Genomic DNA, 15,653 nt, shown 5'->3' with positions numbered 1-15,653 from the left:
GGCACTGCTTGATATCGTTTTCAGGGCTGAGATTGGAGCAGAAATCACTAACTTTTTTCAGACCAACATTGACTCTGCCTCATCAATAGGCATGGTCTGGGAGACTTTTAAGGTCACAATCCAAGGCGCCTGCATGGCCAAATGTTTTGAGGTACTGCGAGACCTCCGTCTTACTCTGCATAAGCTCGAATGTGAACTTAAACAGCTGGAGAGCGAACTCTCGGGCATAACTCTGGACCACGCTAGCGACTTTTAGAGAACAACTCACTGAATACAAAGAAACGGCCGTTTCAGAGGTTCGTTTTTGGGGAAAATATAATATCGCTCGCAGATACGGCGAGGGCGAGCGCCCAGGCAAGATGCTAGCGCAAGCCATTCATTTACCTGGGTTCTCTAACTATGTTCTTGAGATTAAGGATTCTTCTGGGGCGCGTCACAGAGACAGTCGGGACATTTTTCACACCTTTATTGAATTCTATACTGATTTATATAGTACCTGAAGAGATGAACCCCATAGACTTTGCCTCACATTTGCACGATATCACCCATGGCTGGCTTGGTGATTTGCAAAGAGAGTTTCTCGAGGCGCCCTTTGAGAACGACGAGATACATGAGGCAATAATCCAAATGAAGTCCGGGAAGGCCCCTGGTTCGTATGGCCTTCCCATCGATTTTTATAATGCTTATATTGATCAATTGCTCCTCATTGTCAAACACTTGTTTAAAGAGGCGCAAGAGCTGGACTGTCTTACCCCGTTCATGAGACTGGCATTGATCTCCTCTCTCCTGAATCCCAGTAAACCTGCGGATTGATGCGATTCATACAGACCCCTCTCCTTAATCAATACGGACGCTAAAATCCTTGCAAAGATTCTAGCCAATCGCCTTACCCTACTAAAGGAGAAATTGGTTCTCCCAGATCAGGATGGTTTTATTCACATCACACAATCTCTGCACGCTCTTCTCCATTCTACGTTACCTTTAAGAGCTGTATTCCTTGATGCCACAAAGGCATTCGACTGTATAGAATGGGACTACCTATTCATAATCCTTCAAAACATGGGCATGCCTAGGGGATTCCTCTCAAGGGTTCGCCTACTATACACTAACCCATAAGCCAAGGTCCTCATCAATGGCCATTCATCTCCTTTCTTCCCCATCGCTCGGGGCACCCGACAAGGGTGCCCGCTTTCACCTCTTTCGTTCGCCCTCGCGGTTGAACCACTTGCAGCGAAGATATGACAATACCATCAGGACAGAGCCCTTCGGTGCCCACTCCGACATATTCTGATCTCCCTATTCGCGGATGACATCTCGTTATACTTCGGGGAACCTCAATTTAATCTCAATCCATTGCTCCGAGAATTTGTGCGATTTGGAGGGCTGTCCGGTATCCATATAAACTGGTCCAAGTCCCAAATTTTCCCTCTTACCTCATCAGTCACGGAATTCGTCCCTTATTTTCCCATTGAGTGGTGCACTGATGACGTAAGGTATCTCGGTATCCATGTCACCCGAAACCGCGAAGAACTGATGCGGCTCAATTATAGTTGCGCTCTAGATGGGATAAGAGACAATATCACACGATGGATAGCACTGCCACTTTCATCTGCAGGACGAATATCCCTGATAAAAATGGTTATCCTACCTAAACTTTTTTATTTATTTATGAACATACCATATGATCCGGGCCAAATTTTTTTACTTTGCTTCGCACAGAACTGATACGCATTACCTGGGGTGGCAAACAACCTAGAATACAATGGGATGTTCTCATTAGACCAAATTCGCAAGGGGGGTTCGATATACCAAATTTTAAATTCTATTATACATGTGCACAGGTCCATTATGCCCACTTCTGGTTCCACCCTCCCAAGTACATACCGCAAGTAGCCACCTAACATTGGTTATCTGATCCCATTCCACTAGAGGGCGCCATATTTACCGCCATTGCACCACACATTGAGGACTCATCCCCCATCACCAGCACTGTGAAGGCATGGCAAAATATTGCCACACAATCCCAGGCTCCCATGTTATATTCACCCTTGCTTCCCCTAGTTTATCATCCGAAAATGCCCGTCCTTCAGGAAAGTGTTTTTAGGAAAACTCAAGCTAAATATGGTATTAAGACTTGGGTAGATCTTTACCTTCACTGCAAATTCTGCGCATCAGAGCAACTCTTCTCTACACAACCGCCCTCTCCTATGGACATCTTTTTATATGTTCGCTTGCGTCAGGGCTTCAAGGAGCATACCCCAACCTACCCTCCGGAACCACCGGAGATTACCCCATAGTGCCTAATATTGCATAGTGAAGCAGCGTCACACTTGGTTTCTTCACTCCATCACACTCTTTTCACCACTCAAGGCCCAACACAGAGCGCTGCCTGTGACAAATGGTCCGTAGAACTGGGACTAGTCCTCACTGATGAGCAGTGGAACTACTGCTGCAAACAGACGGAACAAAGCACGTCCAGTAGCCGACTTCGCATCCTATATTACAAATTCCTTCATCGCACGTATTTTACACCAGCCAAGCTCCACCTCTTTAAATTACGCAACAAAGACAGATGTGATTGCTGTGGTGTCTCAGGGGCTGACTTCTTAAACTTGGCATGGGATTGCGGTGCTGTACAGGAGTACTGGCTCCAGGTACTCGCGGCCCTTAAACAAATGACATCATTGCGCCTCCAGCGCTCTCCCCTTCACACTTTTCTAAGGTACCCTGAGACACTAGCGGTGACACATCGAAAATTCATCACATTCAGCCTTCTTTTAGCTAAAAGGCATATAGCTTGCAGGTGGGGGTGGGGCAGAGCACCTACATTTAAGGATTGGATCCGAGACATGGTATTTTGTCACGGACAAATGTATGCATTTGCCGAACTGCTTCCTCCTACCTCCCGTCCCTGTGACAACTTGGTACCCCTCACGGCATACTTACTCTCTCATCCACTTGACGGAGTCGACAATACACAGACTGATAATGTGGTGGCTGCTTGAATTTTACATGCCCATTTACTCTTACAAACCCATATTTTCTTCAATTCATGGAGCAACATGGTGTGCTGGAAACTGTGTATGTGATCTATTGTTACCATCTTTGTATTGCCTCTGATGTCATGCATTACTCTGTAACTCACTGTGTTTTAATCTGGTCTCAATGCCTGCCTCATTATTTTTATTGTATTTGCCTAAGCCTGTACACCACTCGATATGATACATTGCCTGCACTCAGGCTCATTCCACACGTAAACAAGGAACCACTATGGTTTTTCTAGGAAATATCCCTATAGAAGATATTTGTAAAACAACTCTTTGGAATACCCCACATCCATTTACCAAACACTACTGTGTTGATGTATTCACAAATCAACAAGCAAGAGTGGGACAAGCTGTTCTGAAAACACTATTTCAAAAGAGTACTTCAACCAATCTCTAGCCACCGCAAAGAGAAGCACCGCTTTACATTCGATGGTATTGTGTAAGCATCTATTCATAGCGTGTGGTGCTGTAGATTGATATGCAGCCCCCCTCACCAGGAGCTTTTGGTTGCAGTGGTTGTTAATATATTTAGTACTGTAATTTACACAATCACAATTATATCCATTTTCTTTATTCTGTCACTTTATTACTCCTTTTCTAACGCTCACCTAAAGAGCCAAAAAAATCTAACAATGGAGCCAAACAACATGTGCAATGCACACCAAATAAGGCGTCACTATACCTTATGACTCAAAGGCTTCTTCATAGAAACACAATTTGTAATCATCCAAACCCAACACTAGATGGCACAATAGTGCTAAGCATACGTATCTATGGCACTACATGCTACGAATAGATGCTTACAGGGAGAGTAACATATCCTTAACTAGTGTCTCCGATAAGAGACTCAATATGAATTTGGTGACGCCTACAACTAGGGTGGTCACTCTGAGCCTCCTGATCATAACTAGTGTTTTCTAGTTGCCTTGCTGTTGGTTCATGGATGAGACTTCAGATGACTGGAGAACTCTGATTTAAAGAGAAATGGTGTTGGTTCTGAAGGAGAAATGACAGGACTTTGTTTTGATAAAGCAAATATCAGTTTCCATGTCTTGATAGAACAGCTTTGTTTCTCCACATCAAATTGTGACTCGTTCCCTGAAAAGAGTCACAGTGCACAATTTCTAAAGTGAGTATTGCAAATTCAGGACCACTACATTGTAAATTACGTGCCATGGTTGGAGTTTGCTTTTAACTGAAGTAGAGACAATGGCATCACTATAAACTACATAAAGATGGCACCGCTAGATTTGAAAGAATGCTGCCTAATGTTATTCAGCCGTTCATAGATACTCATGCTTTTAATTATTGTCTGCACTAATGAAATCCTAAACAAATTAAACATTGTAGTAGTAAAAAATCATTCACTTCAGTAAACGTACGATCTCTGTGCAGTCTTAATACTCTCAGGCAGTGGTTGGATGAGCTCTAAGCTCTCTCTCAGATCGAGCTTCATTCACTCCATGCTCTGTGTTGGTGATCTTATTGGAGCAACTTTTCCCCACAGACTGCCTTCAGTGTTTTAAAAATCATATATTGCTTGCTTTAAGCCATCTTGACATTGAAAGATTCTTTTTTTAGAGCTTGTCAGGTTACTAGATCCCCTACCTAGTGAGCCTATTCAATTAAGTTCTCTGCATGTGCTCCTTACTGTACATCGCCAAATCTTTCCAAATCTAGTCTGTTCAAGCATTGCAACTATTTGTGTTTAAAAAAAAAAAAATTCCAAGATGAACAATGTGACTAGCCCAGGAATTTCTCAGGTAGGAGACTTGTGCAAAACAGTAACTGTGCTTCTGCAGTATCTCTTGTGATGCTCATTTGTGCCATGCTAGTCTTTACATGGTCATTATTGCAGCAATGATGAGGGAAATATGTCAGAAAATAGAGTTGCAGTACCTTACTACCCAAGAAGAAACAGATGGCAGCCAGGAAGGTCATCAAGACTACTATGGATTTTGCAAAGGCAGACTTCATAGGCTAACAGGGAAATGTTTATAAGACAATGCTGGCTATAGGCAATCAGTTTGCAATCTGACATTTCTTACATAAGTCAGCTATGCCAATTGAAGAGTCATTTGTTTATAACTGTCAATAAGGATTTACAGATAATCAGACATGGTGCAAAGAAGTATGAAATTTGACCTATTACCTAGGAAAGTTATCCCCTTGCTAAAGGAAGGATAGGTTGCCTTGAGTTGATGTAGAAGATGTGAGATACCTTGTCATCAAGAACACACACAATTCTTGTATTTCAAGGATGAAAAGAAGCGTTTTCAATTGAAATTACTCCCTTTGCACTGAAGTCAGACCCAAGAGAGTCTTCAAAATGTCAAGTTCTGTTAGAGCCCACATAGAACAAAATATAATTACTTGCACCCTTGCCTTTACTGCTAATTTCATTAATATATTTCTCTCTGCAACACTAATAAAATAAGCTACCGGCTGTAGCTCTTTCAGCTAACAGGCTATTAGTAAACCAGCCCAAATCAATTTAGACCGCATCTAACTAGAGTTCCTTTAGATGTGTTACTGTGGTAAGGACGTGGCCAGACAATGTTTTTTCATACTTAAGGACTTGAAAATAGAAAATACTGTTAAATATAAGCACAGGCCTGATGATGAACTTTATTTAAAGTCTATCTGGAAGTGATTCCAGCTTACCTTTCCTTAAGAAATGCCCATACAAAAATCCCAAGGTGACTAATGGATCCAATCATCAGAAGATTGCAACATCTTGATAGTTGACCCTCGCCTTCCAGCATGCCTTGAGATGGGAGTGCATTCACGCCATTCTACAGAAGAAACACCCTTATGTTTTTGCTGAAGATTAAAATTAATCTTGGGATGGGCACTTCTCTTTCAGAGTTTGGAGCACAACTCCGAACGAAAAAGTGCTGTGCTCAAAGCCTCAAACAAGACTACATATCTGCATGCTTGAGCTATTCGGATAGCCCTTACATAGTTTCTTCCAAAAGTCCCGTTGAGTTCTGTTTATACCAATTTCTACACCTGAAGCAGGGATAGTTAACATCTAGCTTCCTAACTAGCTTAAACTTTGTGGACGTGCATTTAGTAAAAGAAATTCTACCCAACATTCTGCTGTGAAGTCAGGAATGTCACATGTGCAAATGTTATCCACAGCTTCCTAAACAAATTTTCCATTTATGAGAGAAACTCCAAACTGATCTCTGTTATGATTAAAGAGGCAGAATGACCATCCTTAGCCTCCAGGTTTACCGTAGTTGTCCCTGCAAAACATTTTGATTTCCTAGACACTTGCCTTGTTTCTCATTTATCTGGCATTTGAATGTGGAGCAAATGTTTTTCTAGCCAGCAATCGAACTGCATCCTCCTCCGATATCGAAGTACTAGTGTGGCCATTCTTCTAAATGTATGGAGGTTCTCATGAAGACCAGACATGCGTTGATAGGGATACCATTTGTTTGTATGATGTCTGAACATTCCTTTCAAGCCTTGTCACATCAGAAATAGTCCTCTCCTGAAAATTAATCTTTTTGAAATTTCCTGATAAAGAAAAAAATCGTAATTTCCTTTTCTTTTCACTTCATTGACGAGAGTTCTTAGTGTGCAGTCAATTGCAACTTTTATAGGTGGACGTTTTCTTATAGGGACTTGTCTGTGCTTTGAACATATGCATAATTCTGACATGGAAAATTATTAGAAAAAAACAGCCTTACTTGTAGCACCTTCCTCAAATAAGTGTGATATAGGATTCCAATGTATACATTTATAAAAAACAATAATGATATTTGTTGGCGACTCAATAGCCTTCACACTTTCTCATTCTCCTTTGCATCTCAGGCAGATTATTAAAAAAAGTTGACCTCTCTGCTCTTAGAAGTGCCTAGGTTCAGAGCAGCCCAAGCCCAACATTTTGTTTCTGGAGTTGCAGCTACTTTACAGAAATATCTGTAGCAGATCTAAGGATTAAACAGTCTATTATGTTATTTAGACAACTCCTAACATCACATCTTGAAATAAGCGTGCATTTCTCTTTATTGTTGCTGAAACCCTAATGTTAGTTACTGCTAGCTATTTAATGTTACAATGGTATGCATCTACTGTTCAAAAATAAAGCTTTTCATTACTTTCCTAATGTGGGAGACTGTAAAAAGTGGTTAAATAAATTTAAAAACCTGTTTGTGCACGGCTCTTCAACCGTCACATTCGTTTGTAATGACTTTTGTTTTCCATACTCATCCTATATCAGCATTAAATGTGGTGGATGCAAAATTCGTCCTGGGGTTTTGTTCTGTACAGTTTAGCTGGTTCTGCTTTATTAGTTAAAGTTAAACACAACCATGAAGTTACTGGTTGATGCACAGTGTTACTACAAACATTATTGCTAGATGACTGTTCTGTGTATAACAACCCCCAATATCATCCACGTTGAATATATAACTCACTTGTGCTGGGGGAAAAAGGTAATGTTGCAAACTTTAACTCTGGTTTTGCAGCTCAGAACCTGTTAGAGAGTCATGTGTGTTGCTTAAATTAAAGGCAGTAAATACACTGTGAAGAAATATTAACAAGAATCTCTGAGGATTGGCTAACCTAAATCTGTAGACACTTTCTCTGTTGCCTCATAAAATAGGTTTTTTTAAAGGATTTGAAATGCACATTGAATAGTAGGAGAGTGTAAAACATTTAAATCAAGAACAAACGTAAAGTTGCAAAATTTGTGTTAAGAAGAAGGTGATGTTTAAGTTTTCTTTATGTCCCTAATGCTGTTTGGTCAATAATGTAGTTAAAGTACTGACATAAAGGTTTGGGTTAGTCTACCGCCAGATCAACATTGCTGTTGATAAGCAATAAGGTGTTATCCAGCTAGGACATTGTAAAGTGCCAATAGTAGTTAAGATCGGAAAGTGTTTGTTTGTGGTGTTTAAGTAATTGGCAAAAAGCATGTTGCCACACTTGTGAAAATATGCACCTTAAATACATTTTCTTTGAATAACTAGAATACTTTGTACGTCAAAGAAAAGAAAAAGCTTTAACAGCCACCTTTGCAGATACTTTGAAACAAAGATAGGTTACCAAAGAATGGGCTTATAGTTTTTACATAAGTATTCAAAAACAGCATGCTAAAACATTGGTAAATAAATGTCCGGAACAACAAGACTATTTGAAAAACCTCCAATGCTTCATCGTAGCTAACCTAGCTAAAGGGTCATGTAAAAAGGCACCATATGGGTTCATTTTGAAAAGATATTTTGCGGTCTCTCAAGTAAAACAAATTAAGAACTTTTCAATGTGTAACCTCAGACTTGAAATACACCATGTTACCATCAAAATATGTCAAATGTGTAGGTCTTTTTTATATAAATGTTTTATAACACAAAGTGGTTACACCTTCTCACATGTTCAGCAGCAACAAACCGGACACATCTGTCAGCACAATAGAGAATTATAATAGAACACTCAGAGCTCAGCTTGTGTCCCTTGTGAATGACTAGAATCCTTAACATAATTGTACGTAAGTCTCTGCATTCACAGACAATTCAGAGAAATGATTTTCAAAACATGCAAACATATTTGTGCTTCCAAAGATTTATGACAATCTGACCTAGAGTAAAATCTTTGGTTTTTGTCTACCTTATTGAGCCATCATTGTTGCACATTTACTATTTGTGCCGATTTGCTGTGCATAGCAAACAGAAATGTTGTTCAAATATTGCATCGAGCAAACAAACTTAGATGTGGAGGGTAACCATTTCAGGGTTTAGGGGGTTTTGATACCATGCACCAATTTTTCCACCCACACCTTTTAACTTCAACAGACTTGCAGATGTCACTAGATTAGATAACTGGAGTTTGATCCCTTAGTAGAGATCTTAGTGTTAAAATCCATACATTGCCTTACTGTCTGTTCTTCATTACTCTGGCCATTTCCTTCTGGATTGTCATCTTCAGTCACATACCCGGTATTGCCACGCTAGGCCATAATCCCACACTATTTATAGATTCAGAATTTTTCTCACTTGGTGGCACTCTACTGGAGAACCACTGTGCATGGAAAGATCCAACTTAAAAATATCGTCTTAAAACTTGAATATTTTCCCCATTTCTAACACTTCATGCCATTGGTACACAGAGCAACTTAATCACTCACTGATCTCTAATATACATTTATTGTAAGGGCTATAATCTTTAATGCCTTAGTAACTACCCATGTAATCTCTGTTCTCACCTAGGGGTTGTATTTTCCAATTATTACATTTTTATGTTACATGCTATTTTGATTAGGCATACTCCGGAGTGTACATGTCACCTCTCAGACATACAGGTTTTCAGTGATAAGTAGGTCATCTTAATGGTGGCCCATGTCAAGCATGTACTCTACAAGGGGTAGGATACGTGGCACAGCATGTGGTTGAATGTGGTTATTTAACAGTGTGATTTCTCCAAGGATATCTAGTTGCTGTTAGCAATACTGCTGTCTTGCTTTTCTCGTCAATATCTGCCCCGATGTCAGTTACTTTAGAGTGGATCTGCAACAGTTTATCTTTCCCGTATAAACTCTGGAAGGACATCTGTTGGATGTCTGTGGTATGGCAGGCCCTCCAGCTTTCGAGAATTTTGTGTTCCCCACGATTTATCAGACATTTGTCTCAATGAAACCTTTATAGTGTGTGGACATGGTGGCAAAGTCAGGGAAGTGGGCCATAAAACATATTCTCTGTGTTTTCTAGTGTTATGAGTATGCTTAGAAGAAAAAAAGACTTGCTACTTAAAGAAATCCTGAAACTTTGCTGGTTTCTGAAATTAATAACTGCAATGATTCGTATATTATGTCAGTTACTTGTATCTTTCAGTATGTAAGTATTTCTGATAGAGACTTTTAGCTGCAGATTCCTTCTCATTTTAATATTCCACACATGTCAGACTGGGTTCAGAAACGTTTCCCGCAGTACCTCTGCATGCCGACAGGTGGTGTCTTACAGTCTCGTACCGACACTGTTCTGGTAATGACGTGATGGGCCTATATAGGTGTCACTCCTGTGCGCTGATGTCAGTTCCTTTTGATCCTGATCTCTCTTCCTCATGTCATTGAGAAACAGCAAAGCTTTTTCAGTGTGCAAGGGATGATTCTCCCCCCACACCCCCCTTTTCAAAGTACAGGCTTTAAGGCCTGTTAGGACGGTCTCAAACGGATGTCTGTGACTGATCTCCGCTAGGCGTTCTTATGGTGCCTGGGTTTGAGCTATGACACTAAGACCTGCACTGACTGTGTGTTGATGAAGCAAAAAGCCATCTGTGAACGTAAGGTGAAACTCTGTGCTTCCAGACGTAAGAAGATACTCTGTCAGGCCGTTTCAAGTCGCGGTCCATGTAGATTTCGCTGTCCATGTAGATTTCGCGGTCCATGTAGATTTCGCGGTCCATGTAGATGTCGACACCGGAGGAATCAATCAGTCTCTCGGATGATGAGTCAGCACTGTCCTAACCTCAGCTGACGTTGCAGCCGAATCCTAGCGAGGTGTCGCATCCTCTATTGGATGTTCCTATTCCTAAAGTGGAGCACCCCATCATGCATTCCCTTTTTTGGCACAGATTCTGATGACTATAACCAGGGTGATGAGTTTGCTCAGCCCTATACCAATGACAATTGGTATGAACACTTGCCTCCTGCAAGTGGCTTTGACACCTCTCCCAACATGGCCTTGATTTCTCCTCCTGAATCCGCCACAGAGGAATCCGCTTTCTGTGCTATAATTATGCGCAAGGTGATTTAAGTTTTTGACCTCTGCCTCCCCATCTTGGAGATCAAAACTGATGTTCTGACTGAGGTCCTACAACCTGGACAGACTTTTGCTGAGCCTTTCCTCCCATCTTACAAGGTTTTGGAGAACACTTTATTAAGGGCCTGGGCCAAACTTTGTTCGAAGACCCCTGTCAGCTAACAAGTGGACAGGCGCTATCTTACTATTCCGGGCGACTCTGCTTTCCCTTGCAACGTCCTTCAGCACATAGCTTTGTTGTTCAGGCCTCCACAAGTCATTTTAATCCAAACATGTTTCCCTCCACTCCTCCTGATCGGCAATCTAAATTTATGGGAGTGTCAAGAGGGTCTTTTCTTTCACCAGCCTAGTCCTCCACTATGTGAATGCCAGTTGTTCGTTGGACTGTTACTCTCATGCCACTGGAATTTGGTGCTCAAGTCCTCCCAGGTATTCCTGGAAACCTTTGCCCTGTTTTGGCCGAGGCAATTCAAGATGAGCATGATGTGACCAAGTTCTTAATTCTTTGTGGCTTGGACACTACTGATTCCATTGGGCAAGCTATCGGCACCATTGTGGCCATACACCGCCATTAGTGGCTGCAATTTAGTGGGTTCTCTAAAGACATCCTGTCCTTGCTGATAGACATGCCCTTTGACAGGATGTGCCTGTTCGGAGGTAAGACTGACTCTGCCCTTGAGCAGTTTCAAAAAGAGCAGGGCTGCGACTCGAGCTCTGGTTTTAACCGCCCCACTCGCCCACGGTCCAGTTTTAGCGTTCCTTTCACAGTTTTTGATGATGCACCCCTTACCACCAGCCTATCTAATCCCCTATGAGGATCCAGCAATTTTGCAGCCAAGGTGTGCAACCCCCTCATGGCCAAGGGCAGCGTACTGCCCCCAGCAGCCCCACCTAACAAGCCTCTTTAGCCTGCCCTTGATGGAGTGCAACCAACATGGTGGGAGGCAGAATCCACCTGTTCTTTCAGGGTTGGCAGAAGGTAATGTTGGGCAAGTGGGTCATGCAGATAGTTGACAGAAGGGATATGCACTCCTATTCCTTTCTTTCTCTATGAACCTTTCACTATTCTCCCTCAATGACTGACGGAAGACCGTCTCTACATTTTGCACAGGAAGTGCAAGCCCTTTTGGCCTAAGAGGCTATCAAGAGCGTGCTGGCACCAGAAGTAGGGCATGGTTACAACTGCCGCTACTTTCTGGTGCGAAGAAGTATGGCGGTCTTTAGACTGTATTGGATCTGCACACTATCAATGCCTTCCTCCAAAAGGAAGGCATTGAGGCTCGTGGTCTTGTCTACCTTCGACCTTGGAGACTATATGTTGCTATTAAATCTTCAGGCTGCCTATTTTCTTCTTCCCGTCCTACCTTGCCCATTAGCGATCCCTGTGGTTCATGGAGGGACAGGAGTATTTCCCATTTGCTATGCTCCCTTCAGTCTCATCAGTGCCCCTCGGGTGTTCATGAAAGTGGTGGCGGTGACTGCAGCTCATCTTTGAAGGTCTGGGGTACCAGTCTTAACCCTACCTCGATGAGTGGCTGTTGAAGGCGGGCTTGCCTCAGTCAGTCGTCCGCCACCTCCAGATTAGGAGAACCTTATGTTGTCTTTGTAGTTTACCATTAACATGCCGAAGTCCCACCTGACCTCTGGTCACTGCTCTGTTTTGGGCCTTTACCTCAGGAAGTCCAGGACTGTTAGGCTGTGATGCAGATTTTTAACCACTGTCCTGCATTTCAATGAGGTTGACTCTGAGGCTGCTGGGAGTGATTGCCTCCTGCATCTTGCTGGTTGAGCACACCAGGTGGCTTATGGGAACTCTGTAATGGAATCTGAAGTCCCAGTAGACTAAACATAGTGGGGCCCTCTACAGTCATGCTCACTTGCAGTGGTGGTTGCTGGCCCACAGTTGGGTCAGCAGAAGACCCCTCTTCCTTCCCCACCTAGATCTGATAGTGGTGACTAATGTGTCACTTGTGGTTTGAGGTGGCCATGTGGGAGAGATCGAGATCAGAGGCCTCAGGGGCTCACGGCCACCCAATTGACACTGAAAGCCTTTCTGTTCTCCCTCAAGGGGAGGCTGGTACAGGTGCACCTCCACCATGTGGTACTGCAACAAACAATGTGGGTGGGGTCACAGACCATGTGCCAGGAGGCATTGCGCCTCTGGAAATGCCTGGTCAACCAAGAAATGTTCCTGTTGGTGAATCACCAGGCGGGATCATTGAATGCCAGGGAGATGAGCAGTCATCGGATACAGTCAGAGGTGGCACAAGGTCTCTTCCGTGAATGCCAAGAACCTTGGCTGGATCTATTCACCACCTCTGAGTGCACGCAATGTCAGCACTCCTGCACGTTGGAGCTTCTAATGACGTCTCTTGCTTGGAGACAAGTTCTATCTCGAGTGCAACTCAGGACTTCTGTTTGCCTTTCGGCTGATACCACTCCTGACCTGAGCCCTCAAGTAGATCAGGGGAGACAGAACGCAAGTCATCCTAGTATTTCGGGATTAGACACAGAGAGTATGGTTTCCAGAACTTCTGAGCTGGAGCTTATGTCCTCCGATCAGGCTTCCCCTCTGGGAGGACCTGATGTTGCAGCAACCAGGCAGGGTTCTGCACCCATGCCTTCTCAATCTCCACCTTCATGCTAGTAGATTGAGCTGCAACAGCTGAACACATTCAACCTTCCTCTTGAGGTGGTTTACAACTTGGCAGTCAGGTGTTCCTCACGAAAAACAGTATACACCTGTTGGTACAATTTTTGATTTAATGCAGCACGCGCCAGATTGACCCTCTCCAGCCAAGTGATCTGCTCTACTGCGGTTTGTTCTAGACCTTCTTATGGTTGCCAGATCAGCCTTCACTATTTAAATCACTGGTTGTGATTGGATTTTTGAAAGGCCTACATACGTTTCCCTCTTCTTCCTTTTGTGATGCCAAAATGGGACCTTAATCTGGCCCAGACTTTTCTGATCTATATTCTGTTTGTGCTGCTTCACAGCTGCCTCTTATAGCTTCTTACCATTAAGGTTGTGATCCTCATCGCCATCACTTTGGCAAAGCAAGTGAGTGAGCTTAAAGTGGTTTTCGTCAATCCTTCTAGTACCTTCTTCCTAGACAAACTGGTTCTTCCTGCTGAAAGTTGTGATGCTGTTCCATGTTGGTCAAACCTTCACTCTGCTGGCTTTCTATGCTCTGCCTCACTCCTCTAAGGAGGTGGAGAAACTCCATCGATTGGTCCCTAAAAGAACACAGAGCTTCTACATAGATTGGACCAAACACTGGGTGCCCAACCAGCTCTTCGTTGGGTTCTCTGGAGTGAAAAAAGGCATTGCAGTGCAGAATGGAACCATCTCCCTCTGCATCGTGCGTTGCATAAAGATCTAGTATGCATTAGTTTGGAAGCAGCCTCCTGAAGGACTGCATGTTCATTCTATCAGAACCAAAGCTGCTACCACTGCTTTAGTACACACAGTCCCTGTCCTAGACCTCTGCCAGGCAGGTACGTGGGTGTCCCCTCCATACGTTCACAAAGAACTTGTCGGAACAGTCCGGTTCGCTGAGAGGGGCATTTTGTCCCCTCTGTCCTGCAAGACTTTCTGGTTTGAGTCCATTCACAGGCCAGCCTCCAGTGGGTACTGCTTTGGTATCTGTTCAAAGGTATGGAATGTGTGCCTAGAAGTTTCTATCAGAAGAACAAGTTACATACCTTTGGTAGCCATCTTTCTGGAAGAGACTTGGTCTATCCGCAGATTTCTCTCCTACTCTCCCATCCTTATTGTTTTGTCGTTCAACTCCTTCCTTTGGTAAGATCCTAAGTCTATGAATCCGCGCACTGTCTACCAATTTGCTTTTGGTTCTCTGTGTTTGGGGGTGCGGACAGTCTTGAGAGCAACTGACATCAGCAAGCGGTAGTGGCACCTCCATAGGCTCCACACATTTCCGGAGAAGAGAGACATCCATGCAGAACCGTAAGGCACCACCTTCCACCACACAGAGATGCTGTTGGAAAAGATTTCTTATCCAGTCCGACACCTAGGGAATATTCTAAAGATGAGGAATCTGAAGCTAGATGGAGGCTCTACCGGAAAGAGCATTACCAAAGGTACGTAACTTGTTCTTTAATTAAGTTATCCAAGTGTGTTATGTTGTATCCTATACAGCAAACATAAAAAGTTGCAAAAAAGAAGAATTTTTAAAACTCTGCTTTATTGACAAAACACAGTGCTTTATTATACATTTCAAGTAATTTGTCATATAGTGAAAATCGTTTAGCATATTTTATTTATGCATTTTTATGGTGTGAACTTGACCCATTACCGATTATGAAAAGCCATGTTCATTATATGAACTTTCTCATACTTGCTGTGTAATTTCTATACTTTCCGGTCCAAATTTACAGAGAATTCCTGCAACTGAACGCAGCAATGAAAATTGCTGCGCTGCATTGCGTTAAAGGGAGGGAGCAGAAAAGTGCCAAATCTACTAAGATACAGCTGTGTTTTTTCTCTCCCTGCGCTGGTGCACTTTAGGCTTTCTTATGCCTATACACATGGCCTTGCACAATAGTACAAGGGTTTGTGATGTCAAGCATAAGTTTTTAATTGAAATGGGACCCTCCAGGTACAAAATACCAAGCGTTGACGTATTTTAACACTTTCATAACTTTGTACGTGTGCTGTACAGTACAGCATGCATGCAAATTTAGGAACTGTTTTAGAAAACTGTTCTCTAACTTTACGCCTGCCTTGAGCAGGTGTATATTTCTAGGCACAAATCAATGTCTGCCAAGGTTAGTAGATAGGGATTTGCATCAAAACCCATGGGTAATTGCACAGGAGCAG

At 42.8% G+C, this 15,653-nt stretch overlaps 1 protein-coding gene across 3 annotated transcripts in view; it reads left to right on the top strand.

Annotated features, from left to right (window-relative positions):
* R3HDM2 (R3H domain containing 2) overlaps positions 1-15,653 on the top strand; it is a 921,072-nt gene that overhangs the window by 721,204 nt on the left and 184,215 nt on the right. The window lies entirely within an intron of this gene.

This window comes from Lissotriton vulgaris, chromosome 1_1, assembly GCF_964263255.1.
Source record: "Lissotriton vulgaris chromosome 1_1, aLisVul1.2, whole genome shotgun sequence".
NCBI lineage: Eukaryota > Metazoa > Chordata > Amphibia > Caudata > Salamandridae > Lissotriton > Lissotriton vulgaris.
This window is presented reverse-complemented; position numbering and strand designations above follow the sequence as displayed.